Source organism: Copadichromis virginalis, linkage group LG18, assembly GCF_057382275.1.
Source record: "Copadichromis virginalis isolate Kocher_CV1m ecotype Utaka linkage group LG18, C_Virginalis_male_GT1.1, whole genome shotgun sequence".
NCBI lineage: Eukaryota > Metazoa > Chordata > Actinopteri > Cichliformes > Cichlidae > Copadichromis > Copadichromis virginalis.
Genome location: NC_140635.1, coordinates 34,082,402 through 34,103,613, shown reverse-complemented (window position 1 = coordinate 34,103,613; position 21,212 = coordinate 34,082,402). Strand labels below are relative to the sequence as shown.

General features: G+C 42.0%; 1 protein-coding gene and 1 pseudogene across 1 annotated transcript in view; one reads left to right on the top strand and one right to left on the bottom strand.

The window, feature by feature from the left end:
- Positions 1-21,212, top strand: part of brinp2 (bone morphogenetic protein/retinoic acid inducible neural-specific 2) — a 322,100-nt gene that overhangs the window by 208,635 nt on the left and 92,253 nt on the right. The gene's annotated exons all lie outside the window — the stretch shown is intronic.
- On the bottom strand, positions 17,721-18,874 carry LOC146688368 (uncharacterized; annotated as a pseudogene).

Below are 21,212 nucleotides of genomic sequence, written 5' to 3'. Positions count from 1 at the left end.
GGGCTTTGCAGATTATTTTGAGGTCTGCATTTATAAGGGATATTGGACAATAGCTTGAGGGAAATAAAGGGTCGTTGCCTGGTTTTAGCAGGAGACTAATGTTGGCAGAATTCATATTTGGTGGTAGTCTGCCATTTTCCTTGATTTCCGTGGAATACTGGTGCCAAAATTGTCCAGAATTCTTTGTAGAATTCTGCAGGGTAGCCGTCTGGACCTGGAGCCTTATTATTGGGCATACTTATCAGGGCTTCCTGGAGTTCACCTGGTGTTACGTTGTCAAGAAACTGATGAATTTCATTTTTAGACGGGTTTATTTGTGGTGAATATAGAGTTTCTTAGAAATCCCTAAAAATGTTGTTTATTCTTCCAGGGTCATATATTGTGTTTCCAGATAAATCTTTAGCAGCACATATAGTTGTTTTTTCTTTATTTATTTTTAACTGGTTAGCTAGAAATCGACTTGATTTGTTACTGTGTTCAAAATTCTGCAAGTGAAGTCTTTGTACTAGGAATTGTGTTTTTTTATTAATAATTTCATTTAATCCTAGTTTTGTTTTGCATATTTTGTTCATTATTTCTTTATCTTGGTTGCACGCGTAGGCTTCTTCTAAGGATTTGATGTTTTTTTTCTAGTTCCTGAATATTTTTGTTTTCTTCTTTCTTTTTGTGTGATGAGAATCATCACAGCTTTCCCTGCTTACCATAGAACAGAAGCTGATGTTCCGGGAGTGTCATTATAGTCTAAATATGAAGTCCACTCTTTTTTAAAATATTTAATAAAGTCTTCATCTTTGAGCAGCGATGTATTGAATCTCCAGTTTTTACTTGGTGTAGCGTTCTTCTTATGTATTAGTGTTAAAGATACAGGAGCATGATCGCTGACAGCTATAGGGTGAATCTCAGTGTCTGAAATGTCACTGAGCAGTGAGCTGCTGACTAGGAAATAATCCAGACAAGAGTAGCAGTAATGGACATGTGAAAAGAAAGAATATTCCTTACTGTTGGGGTGAAGGGAGTGCCATGCATCGCAAAGACCAAAGTCGCTCATATACTGTTTGATTATATTTGTGGATTGCCAATTGCGCTGAGTTCCTGTTGTGTTGAGCCTATCCATGTCTTCATTTAGTCCAAGGTTGAGGTCACCGCCAAGAATGAGTGTGCAATCGAGGTGTTCAGAGAGTGCACTAAAAAATCCGTGGAAGAATGAGGGTTCATCAACATTTGGACCATATATACTTACAATACATAGTTTTTTGTTCAATATTGATAGTTTAATAATTAGAAATCTACCCTCTGGATCTATAACTGTATCGAGTACTGTAAAATTAACATTTTTATGTGTTAAAATTGCTACTCCCCTTTGTCTAGAATTATAACAGGCTGCAAACACGTTAGGAAACTCAGGTGTTTTAAGTTCGTTTAAACCTGTGACAGGTCTGTGAGTCTCTTGTAATAAAACAACATCTGCCTGTAGTTTTTTAAGCTGGTTAAATATCTTTTTTCTCTGGTGCCAGCTCCATTTACATTCCATGTGACAAACCTTATTGTGCCCATAATTGTGTGTGTATGTCTAATGATGTACGCTGGGTGTTTCGTTAAGATGGGAGAAGAGAATGTGGAAACATCACTTGTTTGTAAATAGAAAGAGAAAAAAAATGTGTGGTGAGAGGCTCCATAAGTCTGACTATGTGTGTGTATATTCACTAATATGAACAAGCGTGGCGTGCGTGTGTGTCCTATAAGTCTGTGTGCGCTGTTAGGCTGTTGGAAATGTGGTGCCGTTGAGCGCGTGTGTTTGCGTGATCGTGGTGTGTGAATATGCAGAAATAGAGGGTGTTGTTTGTAGGTGAGTGGGGAAGTAGTTGATCACAGCAGTAAAAGAAAAGAGAAAGAAAGAAACGGTGAGCGACAACAAAAAAGAAAAGAAACGGAAACATTCCAATTAAAGCAATGACGGAGGGTGACGGTGTTATATCGGCTATGACATCATACTGATATTACTAGGTTAAACCCATGTTAAAGGAGAAAGTATGAATGAATCAGAAAAGAGTGTAGCGGGTTCTTATCTGGAGTGCAGTCAATATAACCACGGAGTGGTGCCGGGGTCACGGTAGAGCTGTCCGTCCACGTAGAGCCGGTCCACGGCGATGACAGCGCGGGAGCCTCTCTGGATGAAGCTACGTCAAACTAGGAACAGGGCCTTGTGTCGTTCCAGGATCTCTTTGGGGAACTGGTCGTTCACGCTGAAGTCCGTTCCTTTCAGCTCCCTGCCGCAACTCTTCACCTGTTCCTTCTGTTTGAATTGGCCGAATTGCTTTTGAACAATTAGACGTGGTCTCCCAGTCGGCGACCTCACAGTCCCCAAGCGATGTACTCTTTCGAAGTCGATGTTCTTTACGGTGTCCAACGGCAGCTTCAGGTGGGTTTTAATGAAGCTTTTCATCGTTGCTTCCGTGTCCTCTCCGGCAGATTCTGGAATACCAGAAAACACAAGGTTGTCTCGCATGCTACGGGCTTGTAGATCAATAGCAGATTCTTTTATTTTTTTATTTTCTATGTTTAACTGGGTCACGTTATCGGTGAGAGATTTGACCGACTCCTGTAGCGTGGCAGTTTCAGCAGCGAGCGTTTCCATCTGCTGCTGGTTGAAGGTTAAAATCTCCACCAGGGACAGCCTCGCATCGAAACTGGCCAATCGCTTGTCAATTGACTCCAGGATGTCTGCTTTATCTTTGCCGGCAGGCGATGTTGTGCCGGGGGAGTCTGCCGGGCGACATCTCTTTGATGACGGTGTCTCAATTTTGGCCGGGGAGGATGCACTCTGAGCCTTCTTCATTACTAAATCTTGGAAGCACCGGTCGATGTAATCTTGGAGAGCGTCTAAACTCTCCCCGTTGTCCTCCAGGGTGTTAGAGATGATTGGACAGATGTTGTTAGTTATATGACAATTGATTAGTTTATTTGGCAATACTGAAGCTTAAAGAAACTTTGTTAAATTCTACGCTACCATTCGCTTTTTTTCTGCCAAATCTCCAGCGTCTGACGTCACCTACAACATGGGTCACTTACCTCCCATCTCACCCTCCTCTTCATATTTTTCACCGGTGGTTCTCCTTTATATGACCTGAATAAAACAACATGACATGGCAGTTATAAGCACATTTTGTAGTGCACTACCTGGAAAATGTAGTTTCAACACCTCAGCTCATCTATTAAGGAATCTAGTGGAAGTGCAGTTTGCTTCTCTGAGCATTGAGCTTCTCTTTTCTCCGGTCCTTATGAGTTTTCACACATCTGTTCTTGACCTTGTGACATTTTCCACCGAGGTCAAGGAAAAATAACCAGGAAAATTACATTTTTCAGCCACACATCTTTTCACTCCCATATTGAATGTATATTTCATTATCCAGAATATTTAAGAGTTTTTGTTTTATTACAGAATAAATATGGTTTACATTTCAGCAAATAAAACACTTAATTTTGGTTAGAATTGAATCCAGTGGCAACTGCAACCATGAGGGGTCGTGACCAGGGGCCACTGTGATGTTTAGATTGAATTTTAGTCTTTAAAATGTTTGGTTCAGGTTGTTCAGGTTAGGGAGAGATTTGGATTGTGGCCACTAAAAAAAGGAAACCTTGTGAACATTTTTTTTATTGGACATAGACACTGTCACTTAATGTGATTGTTAAGAAGTTGGGAGCCTGGCAAGGGGGGCACATTTATCTGCATGGCTTCATGGGATGAATAAAGTATTCTGATTCATATAGCATGTACAAGTTTCTATAGTAGCACTGAATGTTAAAATCGTCTGTAAATAGCAAGGCTCATTGTCCACATGGGCAAAATTTCTAATGGCACTGAGCTGATTAAAAGACTACCCAAAGGCATTAAGCTGTAACAACAAGCTTTGTTACATTTTTGGCTAGAAAGAACAAAGCCTACTTTGTAAATTTACCAGACCTCGGCCTCTGTTCTGCACTGGCATGTACACAATTGCCACTTTAGTCATCCTTTGAGACCTCCTGCAGGTCTTTTAGGGGCTCAACACACAGAAGTGATGCCAGAGAGTAAAAACAGCCAGTTCATTTGCAGCCAGGATTTTAGACTCAAAGGACTTTTGCATCAACCACTACCATTTTATGGCTTTGCTGTAACCTTGCCCCTATTTTCTGTTCTATTTCCACATTCCCCTGCAGATTGTATTTGTCTTATCTATTAACCACCAGCTATATAGAGAAGAATCTGTGGTTCTGTCCATAGGCTCTAAAGCATTCTAGCTTTTATCATTTCCAGGCTGTGGTCATGGTGGTAACCTTACCTAACCCCATACTGTGGAGGAAGGCATAAGAAAAGATTTTTTGGGGGAAAAAAAGCTAGATTTTTTTTTATCTGTTATTACTTTTATATTACTTGTTTTGTCTTGTTGTCAAGATTTGGTAGAAAATTTTAATAATAATTACACATTTAAATAATACCCTTAGGGTTCAGGTTGAGGTCATCACTGATGATGAGTCAGACCTCAGAGGGCTAGAGGTCCCTTGGTCACAGCATGACATTCTCCTTCTCCTATGTCATTATGATAGATTATCATCATGGTCTCCTAAATATAAGTTCATTTTAACATGGACTCAGTTCCTGACCCAATAATACCTGAATCAAACCTTACATAGTCCAATCCTAACCTAAAAAATTATCTCTACTACTATTTTTGTTTGTTTGGAGTTTTTTTCCCGTCTGATTAGGATCTTCATCATGAAAGTAGTTATATAACACAAATATACCTGGAACATGATATCAGCTTGTCCCTAGTGTATCACACTCTAAGTAGGTCCTTACTGTATTGGTAAGAAAAATGTTATAATAACAGCACAAAGATGAAGCTGCAGGCCTCATTCTTTGGTCAGAAATGACACCATTGCCTGCTGACAGCTGCTGGGTAGCCTTCTGAGACAAACTCCAAGAAAACCTCTAACCGATCCCCTTCACAGCACCCCAAACAGGCCTTTAGAACTCTGTTGGAATTGCATCAATAGTGGGAGCAGGGCCTGGGGACAGATGCAGTATTACTCTTGTGAGCTCCTGCAGGGTGAGAGGTCTGTCAAGTGCCTCCCTCTGCTCAGGCCTAAGTCTGGGCAGTCACTGAAACAAATTCTCAGCACACCAGCTGTCACTATATATAATATATTTAAATATAATATAATATAATATAATATAATATAATATATTTAAATGTTCATTTGCTATTTATCTAGGGATTGAGAGTAACGCAATTTCTATTCTCTGTATGTCCTGTACATGTGGCAGAATCGACAAATAAAGTTGACTTTGACTTTGACTTTGACTTTATATAACATAGCATGCTAGTCATTTGCCAAATCTCTCATCAGCGGCTGACATTAAAGCTCTAAATGGCAGTCTCAAGTGTAAAAGTTGTTTAAACAGAGAGCACAAGGTAAAAGGAAAGAGCCAAATGACACTTCATGCTTTGAAAAAGTACTTGCAACTCTGGAGACATTTTTTCCTTTTAAGTGAAACATCTATTAGATCTAACTCACTTGACAACAAGCCCTCATCTATTCCCAGCCTTACTGCCCTGCCTTTTACATACATCCACATTGTTGAGCTTTACTTTTTTTAAATTTGCAACTTTTAAGTGTTCAAAACAAACATGGCAAAAAAGAAAGCCTTTTTCTTTTTTTTAAATTTACAGCTACAAGACTAGGGTGGGAAATTTAAACTGGTATTATTGCCAATGTCTTCTAATTCAGTGCGATTCTCCTTTTACCATGCATGCCCTGCTCTTTTGAGAGTTCTATCCATAGATTTTCTGTGATATTCAGATTATAATGCTATGGGAGCTGTAAGAAAACCTTCAGCTTGATCCTTTTAAGGTGGGCTAAAGTCAATTTTAAGATGCACAGTAAAATAAAGGAGCACCACATCAGAGTCAAGTAAAATTTCTTAAGGATCTTTTGCATTTCTGCTTTTATATTGCAAGGTGCAAGCCATTCTTTTGAAAACATCTTCTTGGACATCCAAATTAAGTCAGGACAATGGATTTTTTGTCATTTCAACTATAAAGGTAATGAACTATATTGTAGAACTAGACAATTGGCCTACAGGGCTATGGTGTTACATACTATACAGCAGCATCTATACCAGCCCATTAAAGCCTTAGTAGACTGATGTGATGTACATTTGCATGAATGTACGTCACACTGCGCTGTGCTTTACTAGATGCTGTACAGGTGCAAGCCTTGGAAAACAATGGGTTTTGGAGCACAGTGCATGTGGCTTCCTGCATGAAAGGGCCTTTACTCTACTGTGCATTAAAGCAGGACTGCCTGAATCCTGAGGTCATGAGAGCAGGAGCACAATCCAAGGGTACAACACCATCTCCTCTTCAGCCACGAGTGCATTCCAGTGTAGTGGACCAAGCTCTCACCAAAGCAAAGGCTTAGAAAGAACACACACACACACACACACACACACACACACACACACACACACACACACACACACACACACACACACACACACACACACACACACTGATAAAAGAGGGGTAGTGATAATGGTGGAGGCTTAAGAGCTTCAAATTGCCCAAAATGGAAAGTGTGCTCTCTGCAGGAGATTGAGAGATAGAGAGGGAACCATGGGTCTGCTATTTTTGGTCTACTAGGGGGATCTAAATCTGCGGCTGGATGGAAGTAAAGCCTCCTGGGTAATGACCCTAAAAGCCCACATCAAAAAGAGACACCCACAGTTTTTTTCTGATATTCATGGTGGTGACTGGAACCAGGTGTGATAAAATAGCTGAAAGCTGAAAACAAAAAGCAACGAATGACAGTCTTATATTATCACAGTTTTTAGCCAAAACTGCAAATCATAAAGGTCAAGTCAATACAGATAAGGCTTTTCATCCATAATCTGTCAGAATAACAAAATGATCAAAAGGCAAGTTACAACCAGCTCTCCATTCAAAGCTTAAAACTTGGTGTAATATCTGTATGCAAATTAACTTTGTAACACTCACTTCGACGGACTGATGATTATTTAAATCATTAAGTGATGAAATGAATGTCTTAATACGCCCTTCTCAGAGCAACATTTAATTAATAAAATGACAACAGTGTTAAATTAATTAGACTTCAATGTAAAACAGACTATAAATCAATGTGGAATACAAAAGAAACAACCAACCTGGTGACATAGTAGCAAGGAACTATTTTCTGTTTTGCCGTTCTTCATCATCACATCAGCATTTTCTGTTATTTTCTGAATTTTTTACCACATTACCATTAATAACTGTCAAAAAAGTTACCCACTGCAGTACTACTGGAAACTCATGCAAGGTACCAACTCTGATATTTATTAAAATGCAGTATCAGAGTGGGTACTTCATATCACATTTACACCCGTAATATTTACCAAAGCTGTCTTCTAAGATGCTTTCCTCTCTGTCCTGCTTATTACTCTCACAGAAATTAAAATACCTAAATATAATTTAAGGGGTAAAAACAGCTTCCCACTGGAGCTGTACCCTCTAAGGTACTCTTGACAGAGGATACTTATTTGGATCCTTGTAGTTTGTAGTTAAGGCGAATAATTTTGTACCTTCACGTAGACTTCCAAAATGTACCTACAGCTAACTTCGAACCATCAATTAACCTAACATGCACCCACAGAAAATCCACTCAGCACAGGTAGAACAAAGGCCCTAGCTATGAGGTAACAGTGCTAACCTCTGCACTGCTGTGCTGTTGATATAGAAGAATGTAGAATGGAGCTTGTTCCCTCATAATAAGTCACAATACCAAATGTTGCGCTACGGCGCTATTTTGAATGTATCTGACATTCTAACCCTTAATTATTATTTTAGAGTGAAAAGAATAGAGCGAAAACACTTTGGTTGTGTTTGGACGAAAACATCTGCTATCACACAGAATCATATCCTGTTTTATCAAAGACATCAAAACACACCAGCTGTTAAAAAAGTATTTTATTGGAGATGAAACTGGCAAGAACTTGATTATATGACTGTGCATAACTATTAAACCCTAACCATCAACACTATCCTCACTGTGATATCATAAATAAATCTCTACCACGACCAGTTATAATTATGGATGATAATTCAACACTAATTAACACTTAGAGCACAAAACTTGCTTATTGCAAGTTGTCTGTGCATTCAAAGCAATGCCGGGAAACTTTCTTTGTCTTTTATCCTGTCTTCCTTCTCTCACCCCAACCGGTCGCGGCAGATGGCCCCGCCCCTCCCTGAGCCTGGTTCTGCCGGAGGTTTCTTCCTGTTAAAAGAGAGTTTTTCCTTCTCACTGTCACCAAAGTGCTTGCTCATAGGGGGTCATATGATTGCTGGGTTTTCTCTGTATGTATTATAGTAGGATCTACCTTACAATACAAAGCAACTTGAGGCGTTGTTGTTGTGATAAAATTGAAATTAGCATGTGTTTCCCATATGCAGGGGCATGGGCTTTCAGGTGTCTTCATAAACTTACTGAAGCGAGATTACCTGAAGGAAAGCCATACAGGCAACTATACATAAAAAAGGCCCCACAGGGATTACCTTCTCGCTGTAAGGCAACAGTGCAAGCCCCTGCAACACTGTGGTGTGCAGCAGCTATGAATCTCATATCTGTATCCGGGCACCATCTCTCAAGGCACCTTCTGACCTCTTTATGACCTCTGTTCTTTTTGTGTACCATCTATGATCACTCCTGTGCTGTTTTACTATTTCACCGTTTCTCCTCCATGACCCTTCAAAGAACACCGGGTGCCTGTCTCTATGGGAACCTGGACAAAGGTAGTTGGAACACACATAAAAGAGTTTCAGGGTTTCCTTTGAACTCTGTCACAACTGCTCCACATAAAAACTGTCACGGTCTGGCTGGCAGACCGTGGGGATGTGGGGAAAGGAGGACCCAAAACGCAGACTCTGCGATGCAAACAGTGCTCTTTATTTACAGTGAAAAGGCTGTAAATACAATAACTCCCCGTTGCTCCCTCGAACCCCGTGTGCGTGCTTCCCTCCGATATCTGTGCTCGTGCTCCCCGCTGTTGTGTTTCCGCACCCCCGTGCGTGCTGCCTCTCCGGACCACTCCTCCTCCTGTAGGAAAACCAGAGACGCAGCCGTCAACACTAACCCTCGGCGGGCATATACGAACAACACAGACATATGCTGACACACTAACTTGGTACGATAACTCAATGATCCCGCGTCGGTGGGAGCTCCAAGACTCTCCTAAGTAGCTCCCCCGACGAGCCCTGATCAGCGGCAGGTGTGTGGCTTCGGGTGTGGCCAGTCCCTCCGCAGGGCCACACCCCTCAGGCCTGCAGGTGGCCGAGCTCCATCCTCCAGGCACACCCGCAGACATACACACCCATACCTCGCCTAAACATATGAGTGGGACACAGACTAACACAGCACAGAGAAACACACATATGTACACGCACAGAGAAGGAGAAACGACACCAAAAATACATAATAATAATACACAGGTCCATGACTGCCCAGGGATCCTGGGTCGCCCAGTCCCAGGACCCTGACAAAAACCATACACAAATATGACATATGCAGTTTGACAGGTTTAAGATTCCCCAAATAACTTGTCACAGTGTGACCTGATTTTTCCTACAGTCGTCTGCAGTCATCATCTGTGAAAATGGCTCAGATTTTATTAACATGTACAAAATGTAACCAGGAAACTCAAAAAAATGGATTATAACCTCTCTCCCTTTCTCTCTTTTTTATTCAGTTGATTTTTAAAGTCTTGGAAATCAGATAACAAAACAAAATAATCTATATAACAGTTACACATTGAAAATGATTTTTTTTCAAGATGGGTTACTGTAGGGTTTAGGGTTACAACCTACGATGGCTGAGAAACAAACACATCCTGACTGAGTAGGGTTAGAGACAGAGATATAGTTGGGATGATGGCTCAGGCCTCGGAGGGTTAATGGGAAAACAAGTCTGTTTTCCAAGTTCTTTAAAAGTTGAGAGCCAGGAGATGCACTTTCATTTGATTGACTAGATGGTGAAAAGGCTTTCATTTCAGCTTCCATTCAAATGTCAGAGGATGTGACTCCTTTTCAGCTAATCCTCCTTTCTGAGTTTATTTGACAATTCAGAAAAAGTCACATTGATGGCCCCTTTTAACCAAAATAAGTCTGCCATGTCATCCCACCTCAGTGACATTCATACAGGTTTAATTACATCGCTGGGGCTTTAAATGATATGAAATGCCAAATGGGGACTAATATTCGGCCTAGACACTCTATGTGACAAATTAAAGTGTTCGTGTTTTTATTCGCATTGGATCAGCAGATGTGAGCTGCATGATGATCAAGGCAACCTCTTTCACTGAAGTTGCTGGAAGCTAATGTGCCCCTTCAATAACAACATGCATTTCAAATGTGAAAAGCATCAAGGTGAGAGGAGGAGCAGTCACTGCCTAACAGCCGTGCTGAATTAGTTGTCTTCATTTTCACTCAACAGTTTTATTATGTTGCATATAAAAAGTACTAATATGTGATGGCTGCACAAAAGCGGTAGACTGGTACAAAATCTCTGGGCAGCCTATTGGTGCTGAAATGCCCAGCGACACTTTGGAAGTGTGTCACTTCAAGTTTTTTATTGCGTATTACTTAACACACCTCTTTCTGCATGACCATCCTACAAATTGGTTGCAGCAGGTGGTAAAGATTCTCATTTTCCCATAGTCAGCATGTAGCTACTAGCCAGCTGTGGCTATATCTGTATGTCTCTGTGTGTTATACTTAGATCACAGTACTCCTTATTTTCCAGTCCTGTATTTCTGCATGGCCATTTCCAGTGTTTGGTTGTTTTTTGTTGTTTTTTTTTTTTTTTTGGAAAAGAAGGAAGTCAAGAAATTAAAAGTAAGGAAATTCAGATTTCTGGAAATGAATGTAAAATGTCGATACACTGTGTAATATTTGACAATGAAGAAGAATAAAGAACATGGACATCAGTTTATGTCAGTAGTCTTCTTTGTTCCTACTGATAAGTTTACAATAATCTTACAAATCTGAAAATTAAAGTTTAGAATTTGAAATTCTTCTAAACATGACCTATCATGTCCTCTGTTCATGTTACTTAGGTGCAGTGACAGTATACTAAGGCACTGCCTTTGCTTAAGTCTTATAATAATAGAGAAAGAAATGGTATCTTCCATGACCTGCCTCTCACTTGTTCACTTTCTCCCATTGCCCTGTCTCTTAAATTTGATACTGTTGCTGGCTGTAGAACATACAAAGCGTAATCAGTTTACATTGCAAAAAGGGGAAAAGTAATGAAAGACAATATTTGGGCCAAGTTACTCTGGCTTCCAACTAGCTAGCAGCTAAATCAATAAACTGAGCTTTTTTTCCCAGCTGCAGCTTCGAGCTTCAATAATGAAAACTTTCAGTTTTTTTTTTCTTTTAAGCTTTTTGAGTAACAGTGGTCAGGGCAATTAATGACACAGTTGTTTGCATTCTTCAGAAGGGAAACAGGTTAATCTGGTGTAAAAATGCACTTTTCTCCGCAAAATATTTTCTTATTAATTTGTTTTAAATATTCATCTTGTTGCAAAACACAAAGCTCATGTTAAGAAGGAATGTTTAGATGGGGCTATAATGCGTTTTGCATAATGACATGTTTACATTTCATTTTGGGTAATGTCAATGCATTACTGAGTAAAATTGAAAAGAACCAGTAAACAGAAAAGTACTTGGCTATATATTTATAATACTTGAAACTTCATAATCTGCTGGGAGGTTTTCTGATACAGAGCAGGAATACATGGGAGAGACTCCCTGTGGTTTAAAGAGGATATTGTTGCACTGTGTATCTGTGTTGTCAGCATTGTTCTAATATGACAAAAAGAGCTTCTCTTTTTTTTTCTTTTCTTTTTTTTTTTACAGTATTTCTAATTAAATGAAACGTTTAAAAGGTGATCTGATTCTTTAATTCCAATATTTACTTGGATAATAATTCTTAAACAACAACTTTCCCAGTGTTATTCTGTTACTCCAGCTAAAGAATGAAGCACAAAAAACAAGAAGAAGCAAAGTGGAAAAACAGCAACAAAGAGTGAGGTGGAATAGAGACAAAGTGTTTTAGTGGCTGGTGATGGAACGTGTGTTATTTGTGTTATTTAGCTGTCTCCTAAACTGAAGAAGCCCCGTCCAGATTTGGAACAAGCACAAACACACACACAAACACAGACACACACACACCCCCACACACACAAAGACCTCAAAACACCTGCCAAATCATGGAAGAGGAAAAATGTGACTAATTACATCTCTTTCCAAGCCATTGAAAGAGTAAATACCAAAGAAGAGACATGCATATTCATAGCAGGGCACAGCGGGATTGACTTGGCTGTTGAAAATCCTCCAGAATGAGCTTCTGAAGCGAGGAGAGAGGAAGCTTTTGACACAACAAATTGATGATTATTAGAGCGACAGACAGGGAGGCAGATTCAGAGAAGCAGCATGAGCGCCACAAAGAAAGCTGCCTGCTAGTTTCTACGGGATGATGCTGCTCTTTAAATATCACACGTGAGCTTTTTGATTTTTAATAGGCTGTGCACCCATGAAACAGCACCATAATTAGCATACCCCTAGAATTTAAAATAATTTCAACAATAAAAGCAGCAAAATTGAAACAAGCGTGTACCCTGCTCTGAAATTATTAACTATCTTAAATCCTGCAAAATTTCATTCTTAGCATAAAAACACTTGTTTTGTAAGAGGTGTTCGTGTAGGTGTAATGGCTTATAGGTAGTTGATTATGTAACATTGGTTGTGCAATTTTCTCATTTGCCAGTTGGGCTTTCAACATCATGCCAGACTAGAAGACCAGTCGGTGGAAAAGCATGGCATTGCAAAGTAATAATAATGTAATGTGATTATGTTAACGATGGCTTACATTCACTCAGGATTCCACTGTTAGTGTGACAACAGCTAAGAACCCAAACAGATTTCAATGAAATTAAAAACTCTGCCACAAAACTGCAAAACAAAACACAATTACAGTCTACTTTGATTAGACTTTTTCAGGCTTTTTTGATATTGTATCAGCAACTTTTTAATTCTTCCTTTTATAAAAGGAATGAAACAAATGGTGGAAGAAACCATATTGCAGAAGGCATCTGACAGCATCCCTTAGGATATCCTTTAGAAGGCGGCTTGGGAGTAAGGGGTATTTGGCCCATTGCTTTGAGTCGTTGTAAACCGTTGTGAAAGGCTGGTCCACACTTTCATATGGAAAAGAAGCAACCAAAAAAAAAAAAAAAAAACATTTAGGAAGAAGCAGCTTTTAATAAAATACCAAATGTTTTCTTTCTGCAGACTAATTATTTTGAAAGGTGAGCGAAAAACAAAACAAGACATGCAGAATACATTTGATTGCTCACATAAATAAGGCTCCATATCCATCACGTCCATAACTATTGAATTAAGTATTCTTTTTAATATCAGGCTGAGAAATAGTGAAAGCTGCAGGCAACAAACAAGCTGCATGTGGCTGAGGCTGTAGGGCTTTTTTTGGTGATTATAGACTAGGTGACAGTTGCTACTGATGATTAGTTCTGAAATACGTCCCAGTCAAGACTTGTCATTAGGGATGGGTATCGTTTAGGTTTTATCCGATACCGGTGCCAAATCGGTACTTTTGAAACGGTGCCGGTGCTCAAACGGTGCTCAAACCGGTGCTTAAAGAATGGAGAACACAAAATTGGTCCAAAAACCTCTCATGTTCAGCTGTTTTTTGTAAAAAGATAACAATGTTAGCCTTTTCTGCAGCTATGGGGCATATATGGTATCACTCTTGGCTGGAAGCAGTGCTTAAACAATGGAAAAAACACAAACTTTGTCCTAAACCTCTCATGTTTAACTGTTTTCCACTTTTTCTTTGGTCATTTTAGCCTTTTTGGCCAGGGTGAAGGGAGTATCTGCCATCAAACAAGAAGACAGCCGCATGTAGCTATGATGATGTTTGCTAGTTCACCTTACATGCATTAATGTAATAACGTGGTTAGCCTACTCAACGTAAATTACACACGAACCACATTAAGTTACTCACGCAGAGAAGAACGGCTGCTGCTGCATCATCATCCGTCATCATTTCTGCTACACTGGCAGGGCTAGGGGCCAGGACTCTCCTCTTCGTGTTTTTGGGGGATGTTGCATAACAGGCAACCCACCCGCAGTAGATGTGCTCGGTGTGAGGTCTCGCAGCAAGCTATCAAATACGGCGCATTTCTGGCCTTTTAAAAAAAACGCTATGCGTCGCCAGGTGTTTCATCGGATTTGAGGTGTTACCTCCTTTGACAGTATCACAGTATCAGCTTAAAGCACTTGTTGCAGGCTGCTGAGTTTGCATATTTTGCTATGAGGTACAGCCAGACTTTTGACCGCTTCGCCTTGGACATTTTTAATCTGTAGCTCTGCTCTAACAGAACGTACGTACCTGGCCCCGCCTACTATCCTCGGAAACGTAAAATGATTGGCTAGAATCTAAAGTGTATCACAGCTCAGGAAAAAAAAGCACCGAAATAAAGCACCGAAATGTGCGCTGCTTTTCGGTCTGGTTACTACCGTTTATGTCAGAACCGGTGCCATCATGGCACCGGACACTGGTACCCATCCCTACTTGTCATCATAACTAGGAATTGCAACTGAAAATAAAACAAGTACATAACCATCTTTATCTCACTGGGTTAATACAATTGCTCATATTGTACTGTGTATATACATATGTGTACATGAACACATTTACTAGGCCACCTACATGACGCTTTCAGGAGCTGCTTGGGCATGGAAACCCAAGTCATGAAAATCCTGGGGCACAGTTTTTGTGATTATCTTAATGCCCGAGGAGGATTCTCTGCATTTATTTAGTCAGCAGAGTGTTAGTAACTTAGAGTTGATAAAGAAAATAACACAGACTGACTTGTTGCAATGCTAGCAGGCTATTAGAGCACCATGTTCAAATTCAGTGAGCTCTTTGTAATACCCAGTTCTTTTCACAAATGTTTGTAACCGCATGATTAGGTGCTTGATTTTATACACCTGTAGCAAAGGGACTGAAAACATCTAAATTTAGAGACTGAGAGGAGTGACTTTTGTCAACATAGTGTATGTTAGTTAATGTTCTAACTATATATAAGCATGTGCCACTACATTACAATCCACGTGCAACTTAATTCTGAAAAATTTGGGACTCTGATCAAGAGTCTTTTTTTCTTCTGTTGCATTTTTTTTCACGATGCACCAAATCTTTCCAGTTAGTGAGAGGTCTGGACTGTAGGCAGGAAAGTTTAGCACCTGGACTCTTTATACACAAATGAGCTTTGGCCCAGAGAAGACAGCAACATTTCTGGATTATGTTCACATATAGTTTCTACTTTGCATGAGTGAGCTTTAATCTGTATTTGTAGATAACATGGCAACATGTGTTTAGAATAGTGTTTCCCAACCTTTTGGAGCCACGGCACATATTTCACCTTAGTAAAATCACACGGCACACCGCCAAACAAAAATGTCACAAAAAGCATTTTGATCATTTTTCCCGGCGCACCAGGCATAGCAGAATTAGCTCAGTTTTTCCCCAGTATACCTTTTTTGCCTTCTACTGGGTCGCAAGTTTCTCCAGGACCCAGGTCAGACTGACTACTTTTTCTTTTCAAATATTTATCTATTGTTATTCTTCTTCTTCGTTTTCTTCTGTTTTACTTGCAGTTGGCAACCCATTTAATTAGAGCAGGTAGTCTAGTGGAAGAGAATGTAATTGTTCTGCTTGTTACTCACGCTGATCGCTTAGAGTATCTTTACTCTAAGTGAAAAAGGTTAAAATATCAATACTACAGTCTAAATATCAGGAGAGCAAATCAATATGCTTTCAGATGTGTGGCCTAAAGATCACAAGAATCTACATACTGATTTACTGATTTTCAGCCTTCAGCTTTGTCTCTTGCACACAGAGATTATTCCAGATTCTCTTATGCACTTTGTACTGTAGATGCGAACACAAACTGAAATTGTTCCACAATTATTTGCCTTTTTTTGCAGATTGGTAAACCTTTGCACATCTTTACTTCTAAGAAACACTGCTTCTATAAGATAGTCCTTTTACACCCAATAATGTTACTGATCTTCTGCAAAGCAGACAAAATATTCTTCATACTGTTTCTTCTTTTTCAGCCTTTTCTGTCTTTTCTTTTTGTTTGTTCGTGCAATCAAATTAAAAAATAATTTTTCATGAAAAGATTTTTCATAAAATAGCAAAATTTCTGTTTAAACATTTGATGTTTTCTGTGTTCTGTTGTTATAAATACAAGTTTCTAAGTTCTACCAATCACTACATTGTGTTTTGATTTACTTTTTACACAAACCCAATCTTTTTGGAATTGGGTTTATATACAAAACAGCTCTGCCTCAAAAATGGTACACATTTCTGTGAGTGTATCTGTGATGTCAGGCATCTTGGCAGTGGGTTTGGGTCTTTATGAATTGTGCTTGTTATGTCATATCCGACATATTAGTTTGGAATCTGTCTGTTGTTTGTAGCCTAGGTCAACAAGTGTCCTTGATATGCAACGACTTTGAAATGCTACATTTCAAAGTAACAGCCACATGAAATCCAAGGCCCAAAGTTTACCAGCAGAACTTTATATTCAGCAGAATATTATTCAATTATCTGACAGTGGTTCCAACGACTTCCCATCCTAAGTAGTAATACAGTGCTAGTTAGTCCCAGCAATATCAACCGTTAAGAAGTGAACCGATCTTAGAGACCTACATTAGTAGGTTCAGGGACTAGTGGTGGTATAAGTTGCAGGTATGTCAGCCAAGATACCATGATTTGGAAACCTGTGTGGGATCATTCTGTCTTTCTTTCCTCTCTTACAGATTTGTGTTGTTTTTTTTACACACTTTTTACTTTCTTGTTAAGTTTAGGCCCCTAAGACTGATTAGATTTAACTAGTGAAATATCCTGGGTAAGGTATGAGGTTTAAAAACTGCTTCGTTAGATCCATAAAACAATCTTATTTTGGGGTAAAATATACCTATTCTCAAGAGTAATCACAATCACTGACAAGTTAGGAATTGGAAGTACCTGGCCTGTCTCACTAAAGCCATAAAACGGTGTATCATGGCAGAGAAAATGGAAGGAAATGGGCCACACCAGTATTTTTTGACAAAATGGTATTACCTCAATGAGAATGGGCTGGTGGTTCTAATATTGTGGCTGATTCAAAAATATTGGCACTTCACTTCAAGGCATCGCTCCAGTGTTATAGCTTGTGAATCGATGTTATAGCTGAAACTACTTTGTAGTTTGTGAAAACCGTGATCATATCCTCCTAAGGCTATGTCTACTATATACACTCAACAAAAATATAAACACAACACTTTTGTTTTGCTCATTTTTCATGAGCTGAACTTAAAGGTCTGAAACATTTTCTACACACACAAAGGACCCATTACTATCAAATATTGTTCACAAATCTGTCTAAATCTGTTTTAGTGAGAACTTCTCGTTTGCCGAGATAATCAACCCACCTCACAGGTGTGGCATGTCAAGGTGCTGATTAGAAAGCATGAATATTGCACAGGTGTGCCTTAGACTGCCCACAATAAAAGGCCACTCTGAAATATGCAGTTTGATCACACAATACAATGCTACAGATGTCGCAGCTTTTGAGGGAGCGTGCAGTTGCCATGCTGACTGCAGGATTGTCTACCAGAGCTGTTGCCTGTGAAATGAATGTAAATTTCTCTGCCATAAGCTGTCTTCAAAGGCGTTTCAGAGAATTTGGCAGTACATCCAACCGGCCTCACAATTGCAGACCACATGTAACCACACCAGCCCAGGACCTCCACATCGAGCATGTTCACCTCCAGAATGGTCGACCAGGTGGAGACCAGCCACCCGGACAGCTGCAGCAACAATCGGTTTGCATAACCAAAGAATTTCTGCAAAAACTGTCAGAAACCGTCTCAGGGAAGCTCATCTGCATGCTCGTTGTCCTCATCGGGGTCTGGACCTGACTGCAGTTTGTCATTGTGACCAACTTGAGTGGGCAAATGCTCACATTTGATGGCATCTGGGACGTTGGAGAGGTGTTCTGTTGACAGATGTTTTTACTGTTCAGGGCAGATGGCAGACAGCTTGTGTTGCATCGTGTGGGTGAGCGGTTTGCTGACGTCAACATTGTGGATTTACTGGCCCATGGTGGCAGTGGGGTTATGGACAGTGAACACGAGTGCATTTTATTGTTGATATTTTGAATGCACAGAGATACCATGTTGAGATCCTGATGACCATTGTTGTGCCATTTATCCATGGCCATAACCTCATTTTACAGCATGATAATGCACGGCCCCATATTGCAAGGTTCTGTACACAATTCCTTGGAAGCTGAAAACATCCCAGTTCTTGCATGGCCCGCATACTCACCAGACATGTCACCCATTGAGCATGTTTGGGATGCTCGGCTCGGTGTATATGACAGCGTGTTCCAGTTCCTGCCAATATTCAGCAACTTTGCACAAGTATTGAAGAGCAGTGGACCAACATTCCACAGCCCTCAATCAACAACCTGATCAACTCTATGCCCATTGCACACCATTTGCCTCACACAGTGCAACACATCTAATGGAGATGTGTTGCACTGTGTGAGGCAAATGGTGGCCACACCAGATACTGACTGGTTTTAGACATCTGTAGCATTGTGCTGTGTGATCAGACTGCATATTTCAGAGTGGCCTTTTATTGTGGAAAGTCTAAGCCACACCTGTGCAATAGACATGCTGTCTAATCAGCACCTTGACATGGTGGTGGGATGGATTATCTCGGCAAATGAGAGGTTCTCATTAACACAGATTTAACCAGATTTGTGAACAATATTTGATAGTAATGGGTCCTTTGTGTATGTAGAAAATGTTTCAGATCTTTAAGTTCATCTCATGAAAAATGGGAGCAAAAACAAAAGTGTTGTGTTTATATTTTTGTTCAGTATATTATATACACTCAACAAAAATATAAACGCAACACCTTTGTTACTGCTCCCATTCCCCATGGGATGGACGTAGAGACCTAAAATTCATTCCAGATACACAATATAACCATCCCTCCCAAACAGTGGTCACAAATCAGTCTAAATGTGTGGTAGTGGGCACATCTGCTATATTGAGATAATCCATCCCACCTCACAGGTGTGCCACATCAGGATGCTGATCTGACATCATGAGTAGTGCACAGGTGTACCTCAGACTGCCCACAACAAAAGGCCACCCTGGAATGTGCAGTTTTGTCTCACAGCAAAATGCCACAGATGCCACAAGCAATGAGGGAGCGTGCATTTGGCATGCTGACAGCAGGAATGTCAACCAGATCTGTCGCCCGTGCATTGAATGTTCATTTCTCAACCATAAGCCGTCTCCACAAGTGTTTCAGAGAATATGGCAGCACATCCAACCGGCCTCACAACCGCAGACCTCGTGTAACCACACCAGCCCAGGACCTCCACATCCAGCAGGTTCACCTCCAAGATCGTCTGAGACCAGCCACCCAGACAGCTGTTGGAACAATTGGTTTGCACAACCAAACAATTTCTGCACAAACTGTCAGAAACCGTCTCAGGGACGCTCAACTGCATGCCACAGGCCACAATTGACAATCTGATAGACTCCATGCGACGATGTGTTGCACTGCATGAGGCAAATGGTGGTTGTGGCGGAGGCGTGGCCCCGGGCGCAGCTGCCGGGGAGGAGTGGAGCAGAAGGCTCAACAGGGCGGCGCTGCGAGGCCGGTAAGAACAGCTGATGGTGTTTATGTACTGATGATGGTCTCCCTCCGCTGTGTTTATAGTGAGACGGGGAGGAGCGGCGAGGAGATCAGCTGGGCTCGTGAGCTGTCAGGCTGTGCGACTGAGTCAGCTGTCGAAACAAACAATTCAATAAATGTGGAAATTGGCAGTACATACCTGCGTGTGCGTGTATTTGTGCCTGGTGTATTCCACAAGTGGTGCCGAAACCCAGGAAAGTGCCGGTGGGGAAATGTCCGACCCACAGGCCGCGCCACCCGCCCAGCCCCTGCAATACTTGGCGCAGATGCTGGCGGAGATGGCGGCGATGAGCCGGGATCAGGCGGCCGACCAGCGTGCCCACCTGGCCGCGCTGCGGGAGCAAACGGACCGACAGACACAAGTTCTGGAGCGGCTGGTCGGGGCCGCTGCCACGCCGAAGCCCTCGCCACTGTCGGTGACGGTGCCCCGGATGGGGGACGGGGACAACCCACAGATTTTTTTGGAGACCTTCCGTGCCACGGCGGAGGCTTGCCAATGGCCGCGGGAGGAGTGGGCCCCTCGGCTGCTCCCCCTGCTGTCTGGGGAGGCACAAACAGCGGCCCTGAGTCTGCCTCCGGCGTCAAGGAGCAGCTTCCCGGATGTGAGCCGGGCGGTGGTGGACAGGCTGGGGCTCATCGCCGAAGACCATCGCCGGCGGTTCCGGGCCTGTCGGCTGGCTACAACGGACCGACCATTCGCCTGGGCCCGACAGCTGCGCGACGCGGCGGTGCGTTGGCTGCAGCCGGGAACATCGGAGGGCGAGACGAAGCTGGTGGACAAGGTGGTGCTGGAGCAGTTCACGGAAGGATTGCCAGCGGAGACGGCGAGATGGGTCCGGTGCCACCGGCCCGCAAGCTTGGAGGTGGCGGTGACGCTGGTGGAGGACCACCTTGCCGCTGGAGCAGGGGAGTCCGGGGACGCCGGACGGAGGCCGACCAAACAGGCCCCAGTGCCGGCCCCGAGGCGCCGTGTGCCGGCACCAGGGCAGGCAGAGCGGCTGCCGGCGCTGAGCCCCACTAACCCGTTCGCGGCGATGGTGCCGTCCAGGGGAACTGAGCCGAGTGGAGCCGCCCCCGAGCCACGGCGGGCAGCACAAACGCCGGGGCCGGAGTGTTGGAAGTGCGGGCAGCCGGGACACCTGAGGAGGGATTGTCCGCTTATGGAAGTGGGGCAGGTGTTCCGCGTTGCTGGCACCCCAGCACCCTCCCCCGGTCCAGGAGGGACATACAGTATTCCGGTAAGGACTCGAGGGGGTATACGCCAAGCGTTGGTGGACACGGGCTGCACACAGACCCTCGTGCACCAAGGCTTGGTTCGCCCCGGG